The following is a 20,941-nucleotide window of genomic DNA, read 5'->3' as shown; positions in this document are numbered from 1 at the left end:
CAGCTATGTGACAGGCAGAGCTGTTTCTTCACCCAGGATTGCTGGAAGTCCTACATCATCAGTCTTATGCATTATAACACAGCCTATGGCAGGCTTTAATTACCCACAAATGTGCCACCTGTCGCCTTCTTAGCGCTTAATCATGAAATGCACCAGGGTTTACTGTGCAATGAGATTCAAACACTATACAGAGTTGCAGAATCACAGAATCCACAGAAGAATAAAGCTCAGGCTTCAGATGAAGCAATGTGGCTAGGGCAAATCTGGTCGATCCTATTCCCTGAGGGGTAAGGGATCCAGTCTGAAAACTACACACAGTGCAGAGAGGAGATGGGTGTGAGCAGAAAGGGGACTTGGGGCCAGCCTCAAAAGTCCCATAGGAGAGAGAAAATATGACTCTCCATGTAGGATTATGGTTCTCCGGAGAGCCGAGAGACCCTGGAGCCTGACTGAAGGAAAGGCTTTGTGCTTTGGTGGCTGGAAGCTTTTGTGTAGCACTATGAATCCTCCTTCAGTGCAATTGCAGTGTGGGCTCTGTATGGCTGCAGCTGGGCATCCTGAAAAGCATTAAAGAGAACAAGAGGAAGGAACTGAAGACAGAAAGAAGACTGAGGTGGGACCACGTAGGTCAACTCTGGCCATTCACGGTGACTCCAGATAGGAGAGGACTTCAAAACCAGTAACAGGTGATGATTGCCCACATCATCAAGGCAGTCATGATTTGCCATCAGCAAGAATTACCTTTTCACTCGAGTCATTTCTGTCTCTCTCTCAGAGCAATTATTTTGGGGTCGAAAATGCTTCTTTACCCTTCAGCTCTGCAGCGTGGAGCATACTTCTGTAACAGACCCTAAAGGATGCCAGGAGGGCCCCAGATACCATCAATGAGAAATGTCACCAAAAATCCTTTCCTTTAAGACCTGAGGCATCTGTGATAACAGGCTCAGTCAGATGCTTTCTTTGAACAGTAAACTGAGGGCAGTGCATAGCTGAAAGAGGGGAGTGCATGGGGAGCAGAGAGTGTTAGACCTTTCCCAGGTTATAGAAGTCTCTGGTTGTTCAAGATTAGTATTGTGTTCTGGGTAGGGGGGACCATGATAGAGCTGGGAGAGATTCTGAAAGAGATGTGGGAGGGAAAAAGAAGTGCATTGGTTGTTTACTGCTGAACAACAACATGAGTACAAACTTAGTGACCTAACACAGGACATATTTATTAACTAACTTTTATGTCTTCTGTCTCAGTGTCTCTCACATAACAGCAATTAAAGTGTTGGCCAGAATGGAAATCTCATCTGAAAGCTCGACTGGGGGATGATACAATTCCCAATTATATGGTTGTCAGCAGACTACAGTACTTTAAGGGCTCTAGGACTGAGGGGCTCAGTTCGTATCTAGAAGGTATCTTCAGTTTAGGGCCATGTGGGCCTCTCCAATGTGGCTGCCTGCTTCATTCCAGCATCCAAGCCAAGAAGTTTATAGAGACTCTGCTAGTAAGATGGAAGTCACAGTCTTACACCCTAATTGCAGTAGTGACATTCCATCACTACTGCCATATTCTGTTGATTAGAAACAAGTCACAGGTTGCACCCACTCTCAAGGAGAGGGCATTACAAAAGGACAGAAGACCAAATGTTGGGGATCAGTGGGGGACCACTTAGAGGCTGCCCACCACAGGGAATAAAGAGGGATGGCAGATATCTGGCTTTCTTCCCCACTGCTTTCTATATCCTCATCTTTCTTCGGGTAATTATACCTAGATTTTCCTTTGAGGGAAAGCACTTTCTATTATTCCTTTTAAAGTAATTCTGGCAGTCTCAAGTTCAGAGATGGACACGTTACTCAAGTGTGGTCAATTGGAATGTCCTATGCCTGATGATAGTGACTGGCTTAGACTTGGACACATGACCCAACAAGAGCCAATGAAAAACAATGAAACTTTCTTGGGATTCCTGGAAATATATGGTTTATTTTTCAGAATGATTTAAAGCCAGAGAGGACTTAGGGTCTGGAGCTGCTACTCCATTTTCTATGGCATAAAGCCCAAGACTGAAGGTAACATAGCAGAAGAAGAACCAAGAAGAGATACTGAGTCTTGATGTTATTGTTGAACAAGCCTTGAATCCAACTGTGCCTTAAGTGAATTATTCCTACTGTGTTCAGTTCAGTTTGGGTCAAGTTTTCTGAGATTTGCAGCTGAAAGTGTCCTAATTGACAGATAGGAAGAAACTAATATTTATTTGACACATTTTAGGGTTATGAACATCCCATAGCTTTTTTGAGGGCAACTTTTGACTCCTCCATAGTTTTTTTTTCTTGAAGATTTTATTTATTTATTCATGAGAAACACACAGAAAGAGAGAGGCAAAGACATAGGCAGAGGGAAGAAGCAGGCCCCATGTGGGAACCCCAACATGGGACTCGATCCTGGGACTCTGGGATCAAGTCCTGAGTCAAAGACAGATGCTCAACCGCTGAGCCACCCAGGCATTCCACTTCCACAGTTTTATTTAGAGTTGACAAATTATTTTACCCATACTGATAAATATTTTACCCAAAATATTTAGCCCATTGTGAATTGTCCTAATGTGAGGCATACAAGAGTAGAGATAAGAGGGGTGGGATCACTTTCCTTCCATCTTTGACTTTGTGATATTTTTAGCAGCCTAGAGAACCATAGGGATTCCAAGATATTTATATGTCCTTCATAGGAATTCATAGCTTCTTCTAGAGCAGATTTATGGGAATATACCTTATTTTTTTTTTTTAAATCAAGGTAACTTCCAGCACAATGTCTTTATTGATATGCATTGTGTGCTTTGTACATTCTAATATTCTCTCACTCCCTTTCTGTACCTTCACTCCAGAAATGAAGGAATATGTGTTGACATTTCATTTTATTTCAACTTGCATCAGAATCTTTTGGTGGCTTTGCCTGGCCTCTAAGTTAGCCCGAAGGCTGAATGTGTGAATAGGCTGTGTCAGGTGTGGGTGCACACACCAACTGGTTGGGTGTTAGAGCCATTAGTATGAAAAACAAACAGACCTAACTTTAATAAGCCACCAATATTCCACTAATATTCAGGTTGCTGTTATTTTTATGATACAGCTAATTGGTACCTAAAATGCAATCCCTGAATACAGTTCATTTATTTTCAGAGACAAAATGGGGATAATGGTTATATTGCAACCATTAAAGGGATCACAATAAAATTTCAAATATTAATGCAGTTTTATTTAATAAGCATAGACTGGTTACCTGTGCTGAGTACTCAACAAAATGTTGGTAAATAATTAATTTTTCAATGATGCTACAAATATCATAGTATAAGTTTCTCTGAGTAAGTCTGACATTAGTTTATCAATGGCATGCTGAGAATTGCTTGATTATTAGATATAGTGTGATATAAAAACTATATAAATGGTAGAGAAACAGTTAATATAATATAAAAGGGACAAAGGTAGGGGCTATTTCCTAGACAAGTTCATTTATCAACAGTGATTTATTTTGCTCTTATTACAGCTTAGATCTAGGACTGTTGCATACCGATGAGTAGTTTGTGCCCTGAACAAAGGCACCTAGCCAAGGGGGTATTTCCATTGGGAATAGAAACCAATATTCCTTCTATTTATCAATCCTTTACCCTGGTGTGGAGATGAATCTACTATGGCTTGGGGGTGAGTAGGAGTTCTGCTCTGTGAATAGCCCATCTGTCCCTCTGTTAAGGTGAGTTGGGTGGAAGGAGTGAGCATAGTAGAAAGGTATGGCTGTAAAGATTAATCCACATATGCTTCCTGATCTTTAGGAGTTTAACTCAAGTGTAGGGTTTAGATAGGCAAACTAAAGATGCAATAAAGGCTAATGATGGTGTTGGAACATATGGTCCTGGCCTTGGAACCATAGTTGAGGAATATGATCTACAAGTGAAGAAAGGGTACCTGGAATGGGGGAAACAGCAAGTGCAGAAATAAGTGGAGTGAAAGCATCTTGTCTATTCTAGGAATGGTAAATAGTGGCTACGGCTTGAACTTGCAATGTGTGAGAGAGGGTGGAGTGGTAGTAGGACAGGCTAGACCAGAACTAGATAGAAAGGGGCTTCTAGAACAAGATATGGATTTTGAACATCAACTTTTAGTCATGGGGCATCATTGTAGATTTGAAACCTGGGGAGCAGAGTGAATGAGGATGGGTTGTAAAGAGGGGATATAGAGATAGGGTCACATCATTCAGGTAAGAGATGACCAAAGTGAATCTTGGCATTGGGACTGGGAATGGAAAGAATGTAACATACACGTGAGATAGTTCAGAGGTATACAGCTGACCCTTGGACAATACAGGACTAACCTGTGCAGTTGAAAATCTGCATATAACTTTTGACTCCTGTAGAACTAAACAAGATGCCTACTGTTGACAAGAAATCTTACTGATAACATAGTTGATTAACATATTTTGTTACATTTTGTATGCATTATATACTGTATTTTTACAATAAAGCTAAAAAATGATAGGAAAATTGTGAGGAAGAGAAAACACATTTATAGTAGCATATCATTGAAAAAAATTCATGTATAAGTGGACTTGCACAGTTCAAAACTGTTGTTCAAGGGTCAACTTTAGTCAAGGGTCAGCTTGTAGTCTACATGCTCTAGTCTACTGTTGGGTGGTGGTAAAGGGAGGGGCTTGGGTAGAGGTTAATAGCAATGTCAAAGGTATAGCAATGTCAAAGATGTCAAAGATGTACTACTACAACTCAAAGTGTAAAAAAACCCCACAACTTTTTAAAATTGTCTATTACTTAGTTCATTTTTGATAGCTCTTAACCAATAGTGAGGGAGAAAAAAACCTATATGAAAGAAACACCTTAGTGTCAATTAAAGAAATCCCACTCTTCCATAGTTCCTTTCGGGTTAAATCTATTTCTTCTGGTTAGACTCAGACTTTCAGGGTTTTTTTGCTTTACCTTGCTCTCCAACCTCTTCTTTTATGAGTATACAGATCATCCTTGGTTTACTGAAATACACTGTAAGTTGAAAATATGAAAAGCCAAAAATGCATTTAATGCACCTAACCTACCAAGCATCATAGCTCAGCTTAGGGTTCCTTACACATGCCCAGAACACTTACATTAGCCTACAGTGGACACAATCATATAACACAAAGCCTATTTGATAATAAAGTGTTGAATATCACATTTTTATTGAATACTGCAGTGAAAGTGAAAAACAGAAGGGTCATCAGGGTATTGGTTGTTCACCCTCATGATCCCATGGCTAACTGGGAGCTACAAGTCATTGTCCTCACCCAGTATCATGACAGAGGACTGTCCCATCTATTGCTAGTCCTGGGAAAAGATCAAAATTTGAAATTCAAAGTACTGTTTCTCCTGAATGCATATCACTTTCACATCATCATGAAGTCAAAAAATTGTGAGTCACACCATCATAAGTTGAGGATCATCTGTAGAAGAAAGCTCATCTGTTCTCATGGTGATGGGAGGGGACTTTCTGGGTCTGGGCTGGTCCATGGTGTGAGGGCCCTACATGGGCTGTGCTCGTCCTGGGGCCTTGGTGTTTGTACTGGTGTCTCTGCAGTCATATTTGGTGCCCAGGTCACCTGCTGCTTGCATTCACCATTTCAGCTAATATCCTTCCCTTCCAAGTCCTCACACTCTGTGGCCTCTTTTTTTTTTTAATTTTAATTTTTATTTATTATTTTTTTAATAATAAATTTATTTTTTATTGGTGTTAAATTTGCCAATATACAGAATAACACCCAGTGCTCATCTCGTCAAGTGCCCCCCTCAGTGCCTGTCACCCATTCACTCCCACCCCCCTTCTTCCTCCACCTTCCACCCTCCTCCCCTTCCACCACCCCTAGTTCGTTTCTCTGTGGTCTCTTTGACCAGCTCCCTAGGCTCAGCCTGGCCACTGGTTTTTCTAGAACTTCTCTGGTCCCCTCTGGGACAGGCAGGAATTTCTGAGGCCCCTACATGCCTGAAGCAACCCTTGGGAAAGTGGAAATATTCTTGGGCACATTTGTCTGGTCACCTGTCATGGCTATTTCTAATCTGTGGCTCAGGTACCAGATGACGTGGATTTCTGGATGAGGCTGGCAGTTTCACAAAGGAAAACCAGGCCAAGGCCCTATCTGCTCTGGGGTCTTCAGAACCTATCAGGGGCTTCTTACTGTACTCTTGCTTACTGTCCACTCCCTGGTTTTGCCCCAGATTTGAGGGTATGCCTAGAAACTCTACCATTTTAATGCCTACCCCTAGTTCTAGCTCCTCCTTCCCACACTGTCTTACTTTGGCTAGAAAGGAGAGGAAGTGGATCATTGAGGAGTACTCCAAGATGTGTTTGCAAAGGTAGGCTAGATGATAGTGGCAATGGGCAAAGTTATGGGTGTGGGGATAAAGGGACAATTCACTCAGTTTAGACAGGGTGAATTTGAGGTGTCTGAGGTATTCTAAGGCATTCTGCATTTGGCAGAAAGAAATCAGATTTGTAGACAAGAATGGTTGTGGCCAATGGTGGTGATGGGGGGCCTCCTTTGTAACAAAAAGAAGCCCCTGAAAGAAGAGCATATCCTATTTATTTATTCATTCAGTCATTCTATAAACATGAACTGAATGCTTGGTATGTGTCAGGGCCTGTTTTTGACTCCAGAGAAAGCAGTTAATAAAAAACAAAAATCCTTCCCCTCACAGAGCTTACATTCTTCTGTTAGCACAAGAATGCTGGGGTGATTGCAATTAATAACATCATTTTAACAGACGAAAAATGCATTTATTGGATGAGAATAGACCATACTATCCTCAGAAAAAAAACACAAATATTTCACAATGAGGAAAAAAAAAAAAGAGTAGTTGTGGCCAGAGTTGCAGGTTATGGGTAGTTCAAAACAACAGAATGGGTCAAGTTAAGGAAGGCACAAGAAAGAGATGGAGGGGAGGAGACCCTGGAGGATGAGGAGCTAGAAGAACCCTGGCAAGGAATGGTTGGGGAGGCAGGAGGAGGGTTCTCGCTGTCTCTTAGGCAGGAAGCCTGAGCCCATCACATACAGACTCCGGAGAGCTTGAGGCCTCTTGGAAAGTGCACAGAAACCCACTTAAAAGGCATTACGGAAAGTTCATTTTGCCTTTCAAATAAAGAGGCATGCACTAGGCAAGCTGAAATGGAAGCTCAGTTGTCGGTAGGTAGGTTTTCAAAGGGAACAGCAGCAAAGGACAAAATCAGGACCCAAAGTCCTGTACTTGCAAGAAGGAAGGTCACCTGAGGAGCTGAACGGGAGATTCCGGCCCCCGCGGGCTCTGGCGCAGGAGGAAGACGGATGCCAATGCCATTGCCAAGAAAGAGGGAGATCGACTCTGAAGATCAGGGCAGTGAGTGTACGGCTGCAGGGTGAGTTGTGGGAAGGCAGGCTAGCATGGACATTAATCAAGGGAAGAGCAAAAGGAAAATGAGGTGCTTCGGGGCAGAGTGTGCGGGAAGGAGAGCACCATGGAGATCATTAGGAGATGACCATGACCCCCCGGCACAGCAGGCTCTTGGGTCTGCAGAGGGCTGCTTCCTGCTCCAGGCATCGGGGCGGGTCTAGAGGCCTGGATCCTCAATGCCAAGGCCATTCTAGAAGAGCCTCCTGCTGTGCCATGGAAGGGGGAAGGTCTGAGGGCCTGGGGGCTTTGCCATACAGCTGGGCAGTGCTGGCGCTTCCAGGATCCACACTGACCCCACCAACCTGGGAGGGTCATTATCAGAGGAAGGGAGTCTCTTCTCCAGGTAAGGCTGGTGCAATTGCCTGGATGTAACTGTGCTGCACACCTTTCCCATCAGCAAGTGTCTGAGACTCCGCTCGCATCCAAACTTTGCTGTCTTGACCATGAGCCAGCCAGGACAAGGGCCCAGAGCCCAGAGCCCAGAGCCCAGAGCCCAGAGCCCAGACCTTCTGGTTCCTGGGCCAGTGCCTGTTTGCAAGTCAGCAGACACCCTAAGAATAATTCCTATGCTTTTGTATTTTCATCTCTGAAAGGAGGATAGTAAAAATAGCTCTCACATAGGGGATTAGGACTGAATTTCAGAAGAGGGCAAGAAAAAAATCTGAGAAATGAGCATCTTGTCACTAGGCAATTGTTCCCTGTTTTGAAGATTATGACCTAATCAAAATTACCCAGGTATTCTGCTCTGGAAGCTCTCAGCAACCAGACAGGATGTTTTTGAATGCAGGAATAAGAAATTAACTACAGGAGAAAACCCCACTGAATCTTAAACATTATTCTCAAGGAAAAAAAAAAAAACCTCCTCCAAATCATTTTCAGATTATGCCAAGGAATTCTGTACAATTTATTTCTTGCTGAAGTGGTTAGGAAAATTTTATAATATGCACAGGTGAGTCAATCCCCAAAAAGCAGTAGCAAGGACAGGAGTTGGTTTTTGAATATTTTTTGAGAAAGAAAATACGGATGGATATATGGAAGAGATATTTTAACTATTAATCACTAAAAAAATTGAGACTTTTTCTGTTTTATTTTCATTTGAGAACTAGGCTATAAAAACTCATAAAACGAGAGGCTTTCCATCACTTCTCTTTCTTGGTTCTAAGATAATTCCATATGTGTATAAATAAAATCTTTTAAAAACAAAACAAAACAAAAACAAAAACTAAAATTTATTTCAGTGAGTGTGAGACTTAAACATTTTTGTTTTTTACTTTGTAGGTTATTTTTTCCCATAATGTATTTATGGGAAATATATTTTCTGATCTTAATGTTTTTTAAAGATTTTATTATTTATTTGTGAGAGACACAGAGAGTGAGAGAGGCAGAGACACAGGCAGAGGGAGAAGCAGGCTCCATGCAGGGAGCCTGATGTGGGACTCGATCCTGGGACTCCAGAATCACACCCTGGGCCGCAGGCAGGCGCTAAACCGCTGAGCCACACGGGGATCCCCTTAAATAATTTTTTATAGGAATTCAGATTTCCCTGATCTAGATAATTCTTTTTTTTCCAAATTCTTAATTAATTAAAAAAAAACAAACACCAGAAAGCAGATTCCTTTTGCTTGTTTGTTTTATCCTTTTTATTTCTTACATGTGAGACACATATTTTTGTCCTTAAGATTATTAGACTTTTTTTTTTAAAGATCATTAGATGCTTTAAAAGGAAAAATGAGGAATAGTCTTTTTCTTTTCTCATGAGGACAAGAACCATAGTGGTAGCTCTGTGTATAGGAGGGGAGTCTCAGGGAAACTTTGCTTTTTTCTCTAGTGCATACTTGCTCCCCCTGGCCTGGGCATACCTAGCTGATATGTGACACTGGGTTCCACCTAACCTGGCCTCCCTACCTAGGACAAGACGTCCATGCTAACATCAGCTGCTGCCATGTATGTTGTTGAAAGCAGCATCAAGGATAGACTAAGATACACTGGGGGAAAATAAAGAAAAATCTTAGTGGTTTTTAACAGCAGAGGTTTATTTCTTGTTCATCTCCATCATGGGTTCTGCTCTATGGAGGCTCTGCTTCACATCTCATTTGGGGATATATACTGGAGCAACAGTGACCATCTTGAGCAATCCTGGTCTCCCAGGCAGATTAAAGACAGGTCTGGAGGCTTCACATTGGCCGTTAAGCTTTCTGGCCTGGCAGTGACACATGCCACTTCTGCTTGCCACTTACTATAATTGGTCTCATGGAAGTACAATCCCCATCATGTGCCAGGAAGGTGGGAAGCCAGAAACACTTGGTGAACAGCCTTAGCGATGGCTATAGTCATCCATGCAGAATGCATGTCCTCTTCCTTCTTAGGAGGATGCTGACTTTGATTAGTTATCTATCTCTCCCCCATGCTGCCCATAAAATTAGGTAAACCTGACCCTATTTTCCTGTTCCTGGAATAGACCTTGATGCACTTTAGTCAATTGAAAAAAAATTTTTTTAACCTGGTTGTAAATGGTTCAGGAAGGAAGACAAGACAATTCAGGCCAATGAGAGGCTATGAGAGGTTTGCAGAAGCTTTGGGAAGGTTTCTTCTCATTCTTCTGGGACAACTTCTAAGAGTAACTCCCTGGCTTTCCCTGGATGTGAGGAGGAAAGCATGTAAGCCCAAATGTAACTAGCAGCCATTCTGTGACCCAGAGGAGAGCCAGCCACCATGGTTGTTGAGCCAACAGGCAGAAAAACCTGGGTACCTGATGAAATGACCGGTTGGAAGGTCAGCCAAACCTAAAGCCTCTCCTACCTCAGGACTTCCAGTTATCCTTGCCCAAAGCATCCAAACTGATCTATCTGCTTAACTGGGTTTTCTATCATGTTTTCCCTCCTCATGTGTAGTCCCTGACCCCAACCTGGGCTCCTCATTCACACTCTACTAGCTGCCTCTCCCTCTTGTCACAATTCACTGATATAGAGAATATAGACTTGCCTCAAACTCCCAGAATCATACAAATTCCTTCCTTTGGACACTGACTTCATGACCTTTCACATGTGGTCTGCTGATCTTTAACTCTCTGCCTCCAACCACTTGGACCATTCTTGGCCTATTTGGAGTAGCAGCCCCCACACCAATGCTAAGAAGGGGACCAGCTTCTCAAAGACGTTTTTGCTTCTTTAAGGCATGTCCTTTGTATTTTGTATGTCGCCTACACACTGGTTGAAACTAAAGTGGCCTGCATGGTCAAATGCAATAAAATACAAAAGGTCAGTGGAAAAGTCCCTTCACTCTGTCAGGGGCACATAGTATCACAGAGCTGTGCGCTTTGCAATCGATTTAATGACTGGCTTGCTTGAGCCCAAAATTAGGGTTGCACTATTGAAGCCTAAGCAAACTGATTTAAAGCTGCCATTGAAACATGTCATCATATCCCATCCATGAGCTGAAGGATGACAGTAGGGCCCATTTCCGTGGCACTTGTCAGAGCAAAGAGCAGAAAGCCCAGCACCAGTTGGGCTGGGGTGTGCTTTTCAGATTCAGATTTTAATGGGCACATTTTAGGTGAATTCTAATAGGCATGAAGTTAACACATTTTCTGTGTCTCCCAGCCCAGCTCATTTACCATCCTAAATGTAAGAAGCTGTGCCAAGTTAACTTACCTCAAATAGTTGAGGAAAAATCAGGGATGAGGCAAAGCTGCGAGCAGTCTAAGAAACAGGACTATTCTGGGAGCTGTGTGGGGGTGGAAGGCATGGTGTTACTGATGTGACTAGACATGTGGAATCTGAATTGGCCCTTTTCTTAATTATTAATACTTTCTAAAGCCATACCACGGAAGACCTGGACCTTTTACATTTGCTGCCCTTGTATCTAACAGGAATGATTCCAGAGAGACTGCTGGCAGGTTCTAGGAAGATATTCTGAGACTGACAGTTGCTTTGGGGAATAAAGAGACAGCATGTGTCTGCTTCCCCCCCCGCCCCCCATTCCGTTTCTTTAGCTCATTTTATCAAGTCATGCAAAGCTTTCACTAATACAATTGAGGCTTACAAACTGTTAGAAGAATTGCTGTCTTAATGAACATCATTTAAGGAAGACAGAAAGAAAGAAAGCAGGCGAGGGATGGGGAGAGAGAACAGAAGGCTGTTATCTCGCTGGTTTGGCTCCCTCTCATCCAGAAGGCCTGACTTTCCGGCAGTGGGAAGGAGGCCGGGTCAAATTATGGTAATTAGGATCTTATGTGGCAGCTCATGACTTGCATTTCCTTCATTTCATTGTTTCCCTTCATGTTTGCTGGAAGACTAAATAATACACTTCTATGTTTGTACCAAAGGATTATTCTTGGGATTCAGACGAGGAATGGCCATCAGAGAGCCTGTCTGGCTGGGTTTTCCAGAACGGTTTTCAGGGGGATAAAGGCAGGTGGTTTTGTAGAATAAGGTGACCAGTTTCCAACGGACTTTAAAGACTTTAGAAAAGGATCATGAGATTTTAAGAATTTCCCTGTGGATCTATTATCCAGGTGCTGACTACCTAGTTTGATTGTGCAGGGGATTATCAAAATCATTTATTTTCCCCTTCTGTGTTCTATTGAACATATTTTGCCTTCCAAGAGACTTAAGTTGTAGGTAAAGCCCACAGAGAGTTAGGTATAGTTTATTTTCTCATCAAATGGAGGTCACAGTAATTTCTCCTATCAGTCCAGCAAATGCCCTCTAGCCCAGGCTCTGGACTTTCCCATCCATAGTGAGATGTGATTGGCAACTTCTCGCTGATAAATAGAGATTCTGATTCTCTTCAGCTGCCAATCAACCACCATACAGATCACCTTTAAATTCACTTTATATTAAACAAGGATGGAAAAGAATGGCTTGGAACACCAAACTGCAGGATTATTTGGATGTTCCTGGAGTATATTTTAACAGAATCATAATTTCCAGGGGCTACTTTTGAGAAGAACCCATTAGAGAAACATTGGCTCTCAAATTTAGTGTGATTGCACACATCGCTGTGTGATGAACATCTGCTTTTAAAGTCGGGGTCCATACTGACAGCCATCCTAATTCTACTTCTTTGCTATCAACACCAGCTCTGTAGTTCCAATTACTCTACATCATTCCCCACCTAGCAAACTTACAGAGCCTTTCAGTGCATAGCCTTTTCTGGGCAACTTTGCCCACATTCTGATTATTATTCAAGTCACTAATGGTAGGAATATCAATGCTATGTATTCATCTTGTGCCAATGATGACAGCACTGAGGAGCGTCGGGGCTGGGATCATCTGGTCCACCTTTTCATTTTGCAGAAAAAACCAGGGCTCAAATTGACCTCCCCCCAAATCTGTTGGCTATTTAGAGCAGATCTGGCAAGAGAATGCAAAGGCTTCTTTATGTGAACGATTTACTGAAGTATGTGTATTATACTTCCATAGTCTATACAGGAAAGTATGCGTGTCATACGTGTAAGCTCAGGGAATTGACAAAGTGGGAACACCTGTCTGGATAGCACCCAGCTCAAGAAACAGAATCAGTACCTTGAATCTCCCTTCCCAACTATACTATGCCCCCTTGACCCCATCTTGACTTCTAGTACTTTAGACTAATTTTGATTTTATTTTAATAAATCCCAAATCCTGTAAATCAGCACTCTGCATCACCCCAGCTTCTTTGGATGCCACATTCTCCTAAAGGAGGTAACACAAAACAGTTCAGGGGTTTTAAAGGAGAGTCAAATGCTACCGGGAGGTCAGATGTCCATTATATCCACGTTGGCGGCTCTGTACTCTTTCACAATTAGGGACAAGGCCACTTGATTGGTGCCAATGTGCTAAAAAAACAAAACAGGCCAAACCCAGCTCCTGTCTAGTCAGCTGTGACTGTAAGGCCACCTAGTTGGTTCTTGGCCACTCTGATGACAGTTATAATTCTATAAAGTGTGAGTTACAATCATTCTTTAGAAAAATTTATTACCATTTTTGTGGCTATTGATTTTCCTTCTGATATATTACCATCCTTGATAATATTGCTTTTTCATCACCGACATCTTAGTGGATCCAGAGAAAGAAATATCATGAGTACTTAGTAAATTTCTTCACAATGAATAACCAACTTTCTACATCTCATTTTTGTAATGCAATGCTAGTCTTTCTGTTTGCTTGTTTTCATTTTGGTTGAAATAGTTTTCTGTGACAGCTGAAATGAAATACTCAGTTTTCTTATCTCTCCTCTGTTTTCTCCCTTTTCTCTGGGCAGTAATGTAAATCTACATGCTTCATTTACCACCCAGTTGTGCAGCTGACTGCATCTTATAAATGCTAGCAAATAGCAGGATCTGAGACAGACGGATGGTCAGCTCACAGGATATCTGTGAGATCTGCCTGTTTTGGTCACGTATCCCTTTGCACAGATACTTATCAAAGCTTTATGGATGGGAATATAAGTGGCTGCAAAATTGGGTCTACCAGCTGTCCAAACTCTTTCAGCATGTCTGTTGATCATCTTATTTTTCTGCTCTGTAAGTTACTGAATATGGGAAAAACAGAATAGATCTTCCTTGTCTAGTAAATGAAGGGCTAACGTTACAGTAGTAAAAACAAGGTACAGGAAAACAAAGTGTTTGGGTTTCCTCTCCCGAGAGCATTTTATACAGCTATGTGCCTTCTTCCCCAGAGGCAGCAGAATTCTTTTGATATTTGAGTCTGGAAGCATGGGTAAGAGCCAAAAATGAAAAAGCTATTTAGTCATGGATAGTACCATGTCAAAGTGAACTGAAATAAGTAGCCATGATGGAGGTGATGAATTCATCTGTAATATAGTTTGGACTCACAGAGAATTCTAGTAATTTTTGGATTCAAAATGGGAGAGATATATGTTGTAGCTTCCAAGAAAGAAGCTGGCCATACAGAGATCTCTCAGATTTAAAAAAAACAAAAACAAAACAACCAACCAACCAACCAAACACCCTAGGCTGCCAGCATGCTAGCTAATGAGGAGGCTAAGAGGCACACGCTTCTATCCACTCTCCTTCCTGGGGTGTATACCTGTGTGGCGCTCTATCCTTTGGATGGTTGTAGGCAGCAAGCCCCTGCCTATGGAGGGAGGGATGGAGGGCAGAGATAGCACTGAGGGGAAAATGCTTTACCTTTGACTTAATTAAACTCTTTTTCATTATGCCAGAACTAGCCCCATCAATAAAATGTTGCCCACATGCTCGGTTCCCAGCCTTTTGAAATTTCCTTTGTACTTTTGTGTTTGTTTTGTGAACAAACAAAGTTTCCTGAAGCCAGGGAAGTCTAAGCCAATGACCCCTCCACTTCCTCAGATCAGATCACAGGAGTGACAGCTTCGTTACTGGAAAGGAATCAGCTCAGAAAGACAGTTCCAATTACACCGACAAGAAGCATGGAGAGAAAGGGGGCAGTTGTGGAGGTAACAAGAGAATATTAATCATAGAAAAACAATGAGAAAATCTGGAGCTTATGGAAAATATTCCAGAAAGTTCAAGATGCTCTATTCATGCTTTTCATTTATGTCAATGACATACAGAAAGACCAAATGACTTGGTGATAAAGCCACACATTTGAATAATATTTTTATAGATATGAACTGCTTTGCTTATCCTGTCTTGTTTGATTCTTATTTGAACCGGCAAGTAGAGAGATATATAATATATTCATTTTGTGTACAAGGAAATGAAGCTCCAAAAGGTTGTCACTGGTTCAAAGTCACAAATGACTAGAAATCTGGTAGTCTAGCAAGCAGTCAAGTGTGAGTTTCAGTGCACTAGAATGTCCTTTTTAATGTATTTCAGGCGGGTAAGTTATAGCAGATGACATAAATTGTAATAACCAAGATTATGATAGCCTGTTCTAGACACCATGGGTTTCAAAAGGAAGAAATGATGTGATGTTGTTCACAGGTGGTTTACAATTTGGTTGGAGAGTGTGGCCTCCATCCTGACACTGCAGGACTGGATGGTACCAAAAAAAAAGTGTAAGCAAATTCCAGAAAGGAGACCTAAGTATGGCCAGGCCAGGCTGGGAAGGTTTTCAGATGGAAGGCAGGATCTAGATGAACTGAGCAATGTACAGAAGCGGGTTCTGCCTGTGGGGAGAGTGGTGGGGTGTCTGAATATGACCCAGGGAGCAAAAAAGCTACTTGGGAAGCATCTTGATTTTTAGTTACATATAAGAAGATTTGGGAATTTGTGGGGAGAATTGCCACAGGTGGTGAATAGACCAGGCTATGAGGACTCAAATCATTTAAAGCCTCAGCATACACTTCAAGACTCGGATTTGCTTTTGGAAGCAACCAGGCAGCCAGGCCGGAGCACAGAGCCCTGGCAAACACAGATGATCCATTTGGCTTCTGCTACTCAGCCCTGCTGCCACCAGCTTTCTTCTTGTCTTGCAAGGCAATTTTGAATACAAAAAGATAGCAGGATAAATCAAGAAATTCAGAAACCCAGTGACAGATTTGGTTGGCTGGCAAATTTTACAATGTGTAATGTTACTTTAGTGCCTTCATTACATGGTAGAGAGAGGAAAAACTCCTGGAAAAAGTTAGGGCCTGAAATCAATATGAATGTTGACAAAGACTCTTATATAGGACGTCACTCCTCCTCGAGGATGTATACGGAGGGGAATTCTCTCAAAGAACATCTAAGTCAGCCACAGGGCTTGTAATAATGGAAAGCAACAGCTTATGAATGGAGTAATTTTTGTTTTCCTACAGTTCTTTAAGGTATCCAAATCTTTTTTAAAAAAGATTTTATTTATTTGACAGAGAGAAATAAAGAGTGAGAGAGGGAGAGGGAGTGCACGGCAGAGGGAGAAGGAGAGGGAGAGGGAGAGGGAGAGGGAGAAGCAGGTTCCCTGCTCAGCAGGGAGCCCAATGATGGCCTTGATCCCAGGATCCCAGATTATGACCTGAGCTGAAGGCAGATGCTTAACCGACTGAGCCACCCAGGTGCCCTATTCCAAACCCTTTCTAAGGTACACATGGATTTCGTAGAAAATGATGGGGAGACAGCGACTGGTGCCTGACAATAGGAGCCAGTTTCTTCTGGTAGGTGGGGTAGTAGGACATGCAGCTGGAATCTAGGTTGCTCTGTTAATTTTGTTTTTCTCATGGCAGCATCCTGTGCAGATAGTTGAAGGTGGTTGGAACATAAAAAAGGCCAGAAACCCAGTAGAGTTAAAGAGGTCCCCATTAGCATTTCTCCCAACCTCAGGAGTCTGTTGGGGTTTACAAGCTTTAAAACTGACCTATTCCCTTACCTCTGTCCCTAGGACTGTGCTAGATTGTCTCCATATATTTTATTAAGAACATCATATCCTCATGAGGTATAGTATGAAAGAGAGAAAGAGAGAGAAAGAGAGAGAGAGAGAGAGAGAATTTAAATTGTGCAGGTTGGCTACTGGCCTCCATTCTAGTTAGGGAAGGCAAGCTGTCAGCGGGCATGTGTCAGGGGCTATAAATTCATCTATACTTGCTCCTTCTCAGGTCCCCTGTGCTTTCCATAGTGTGAGCATCTTGCCATGGTGTGTATTTTATTTTATTTTATTATTTTCTTTTTAAATTTTTATTTATTTATGATAGTCACACACACACAGAGAGAGAGAGAGAGAGAGAGAGAGAGAGAGGCAGAGACATAGGCAGAGGGAGAAGCAGGCTCCATGCACCGGGAGCCTGATGTGGGACTCGATCCCGGGTCTCCAGGATCACACCCTGGGCCAAAGGCAGGCGCCAAACCGCTGCGCCACCCAGGGATCCCCATGGTGTGTATTTTAGTCTAAAGAAATTATTTTTCAAAAAAGCATAGTCCATAAATGCAAGAATGGTGCTCAACCAGGAAGCAACAATTGCTTCCCATGCTGGTGGGAAGAAAAGTTTGATGTGTTGGATATAGACACACGGTGGTGCTTTCCTAAAGGGATTCTCGAGGGCAATTGGCTCTACATAACTTTTTGCCCTGACACTGACTTTATCCACAACTTCTGTGTAAATGCAGTCTTGTTGAAAGATGAGAGAGAGAATGAGTGAAGGTGAAGAGAAAGATGATAGAAGCAGCAAGTATGGCATCGAGGACTCTTTCACCAACACTTCAGGACACTGTGTCCCTGCCCATGAGTGGTCCCAAGTTCCAACTGTTCAAGTAGCATCTTTCTCTCTGGCTTTAGCAAGTCTCAGTGCATTCACAGGAGGAAGGCAGGGAAAAGACGGCCCTACCCTCATTAAAAACAAAAAAAACCCCCACAAAAGTCAAGGTACTGACTGGCCTCAGTCAGTGAGAAAGCATTAGACATTGAACTGTGGATTCAGTTTGTCTTCTTACATGTATAATTTAAGCACAAAATAGAGCACTACATGCTTTCTCAACAGCGAGAGAGCAAACATAACAAAAAAAGGTTTTTATAGTCCCATTGGAGGAAGCCCTACAATAGATTGAAAAGATAAAGTGTGAAATGGTGTGTGAAGAGAATGAGCTAAGTTAACGGAGGAGTCAGTCTGAAAAGCTGTAGCTGACAGGATTCGGGATGGAGGATGCTGATGCCTTCTGGAAAGCGTGGTAGTGAATAGTCTGTTGATACTCCTTGATACATGCTGAGCTCTCCAACAGGCTGTAGGTGATTCTGTACTGCTTATTTGACTACATTAGTTGACCTAAGTCACGTGTCAGAGATTATGAGAACAGAGCTAGGAAATCTGCTGAGAATACTCTTCATGGAGGAATTGCGTTTTCTTCCATGTGTGAACAAAGAGAAATGGTTTCTACTCTGTCTATGGTACTATGCATGATTTATAAAAGCATCACTAGGGACAGGTTGTGTTGTATGGGGTTTAAGAATTCAATGAGAAAGAATGTAAGGAAGACAATCATCTCAAATCTATTGTTCTCATGCTTTCTATTGTTTTAGGACATGTGACTACACTGGGAATGAGCTCACATTACTTTTTGGCTTCATACCTGCTGTGTTTCAAGAAGTCACCTGAATTATACTGAAAGCACTTGTAAGACTCTCCTATACCTGAAGGGCAGAGAGCCGAGTAAGGAGAACAGGAGGCCTCAGGGATCATGCTAGGAGGGTTTCTGCGTGATTCCCAATGCAACGGTGAGCATGAGCCCACTTCAGAAGGGAAGAATATCTGCCATATTGCCCGCTGCTGAAAACATTTAAAAGACAACAAAACAAAGCATGAAGGTAAGTGGCTTGTGATAGCAAAGAGGCAGCATGATAATTACAGGTTGTAACTAGGCCTAGTCGCACCCGGGGCATGATGAGAGAATTTTCTAGAACTGTCTTGTTGGTTCTGAACAATGCTGGGCTTTTAGTAAATATATTACATTGTCTCTTTAAAAGTTATTGTTCTAATAATGCAAATGCATTCATATGATCTGGGTAATTAAACTTAATTGTGTAATTAGAACAAATGAGCAGAATTAGATTGCACTAACCATATGTAACAACATTATTAGGTACATAAATCTTTTCTCCAGTTTTATATGGAACCCATCCTCCTGCCCCTCAGAGTAGCCCACAATGAGCTGTCCCACAAGACCATGAACTGTCATCTTGTGTTGTTCAGGATGGCACCTATCATTTCAGTCCCCCTTACTCCCCCCGCCTACAAGGAATTATACACGGCACTAGAGATTACATGAGGTATGCTAGTGAGGACCCATGCCTAAGTAACAGATTTAGAAAGTCGATTCTATGACAGTAATAATAGCTGCTATTTATTAAGCAATACATTACACCAGGTATTATATTAAAGCAATCATTTAATATATAATTTCATCCAAAATTGGATAACTCTAAGAGGTAGATGTTATTCTTATACTTACTTGACAGAGGAGGAGGCTGAGCAGATAGCAACACAGCTACAGGTTATTCTAAAGCTCAGCTCTTAATTATGCTACTTTGATAAAACTGACTATTTTAATTCTAAATATTGCCAGTTAAAGAAAGCCTCCACTCCCTGCCTTTATATCTTTCTTTGTAGACAGCTGGATTTTATATAAACATTTCAGTCTATAACCAGTAGCTGAGCCAGGTATGGACCATTGAGCTAGGGTAGGAAAATTTTCAAAGTGAAATTGTTTCCATCTAGCTGTATTGCTCCTTGCTGAGTGTTCATTTAATACCCATGGATCATGAATTGTTTCCAAGAAGGGAAGTTGGGGGTAGTGGAGTCTCTGTCCACAGAGAAGGTCTGGCATGGACACAGACATGGAGTTATAGAAGGGCCCAGCACACGAGGGTTAGTGTGTCTGCAATGTAGGGGATTTGGGGTTGGAGAGGAGGACTGGTGGAACAGGTGGGGGTCAGAACACAGGGGCATTGTTGGTCTTGTCAATGCTCATGGAATGAAATCTGTAGGAGGTGGGAGTCTATGGATGTGCTAGTGAGGTTAAAGCTTAAGCAACATTACTACTACTGAGATTTGTCCTTCAGAAAGAAAAAACTAGCACTAGTGTGGAGAATGAACTTCTTGAGGGAGCAAGTGCAGACAAGGATTACTGCCATAGTCCACTTGAAAAAAGATGAGGCCCTGGAGAAGGAAAGAAGTGGCCAGATTCTCCAGACATTTCCAGCTTAAGATCAACTGGATTTGGATAGTAAATAAAAACAGGTTGGTAGATTTAAGGTCAATATTAAGCAAGATTACAAGGAGGAGTGATTTTTCTTTTTATTGTTGTTTTTTGGTGTTTTTTTGGAGAGAGGGAGGGAGAGGGAGAGAGAGAGAGAGAGAGAGAGAGAGAGAGAGCAAGAGCCTGTGAATGAGCAGTGGGGCAGGGCTAAGGTAGAGAGAGGGAGAGAATCTCAAGCAGACTCCGCGCTCAGTGTGGAGCCCCAAGTGGGGCTCGACCTCATGACCCTGAGATCATGAACTGAGCCAAAATTAAGAGTCGGATGCTTAATCAACTGAGCCCCCCAGAAGCCCCAAGAGATTCTTGCCTCCCCTAGGAAAGGTTAAATAAATTAACTGTTGGATATGTTGAAGTTGAAAGAACCATGGGATATTTAGCTGGAGGTGTTCAGACAATAGATGGAGCCTCAGGTTGAGTAGGGCTAGAGGTCTAGATATTCATTTACTACAGGTATTTACTGAGTGCCTACTAAGCTCCAGGCCTATTTTAGAGACTTGGGATAGAGCAGTGTAGAGCCATCAACATGTACGTGGCTAGTAGAGCTGGGGTGTGCTGAAATCCTCAGCAGTGCAACAGCAGGAAGAAAGGATATCTGAGGCCAGAACCCTGAGGAATCTGCACCCAAAATGCGGGTGGGAAAGGGGGAGGAGAGAGGTAAAGGGACTGAGTCAGAGTGGTGAGAGGGGCAGGAGTACACAGCATTATAGGGAATAAAGCGAACAGGGTCCAGCTTTTTAATTTAAAACATTTTTTTAAAAGATTTTATTTATTCATGAGAGACACAGAGGGGCAGAGACATAGGCAGAGGGAGAAACAGTCTCCCTGAGGGGAGGCTGATGTGGGACTTGATTCCAGGGCCTGA

General features: G+C 42.3%; 1 protein-coding gene across 3 annotated transcripts in view; it reads right to left on the bottom strand.

Annotated features, from left to right (window-relative positions):
* The window catches only part of LHFPL3 (LHFPL tetraspan subfamily member 3), a 544,676-nt gene that overhangs the window by 98,075 nt on the left and 425,660 nt on the right, over window positions 1-20,941 (bottom strand). The window lies entirely within an intron of this gene.

This window comes from Vulpes vulpes, chromosome 5, assembly GCF_048418805.1.
Source record: "Vulpes vulpes isolate BD-2025 chromosome 5, VulVul3, whole genome shotgun sequence".
Lineage (NCBI taxonomy): Eukaryota > Metazoa > Chordata > Mammalia > Carnivora > Canidae > Vulpes > Vulpes vulpes.
Note: the sequence above shows the minus strand (reverse complement) of the source record. Positions and strands in the feature narration are given on the sequence as shown.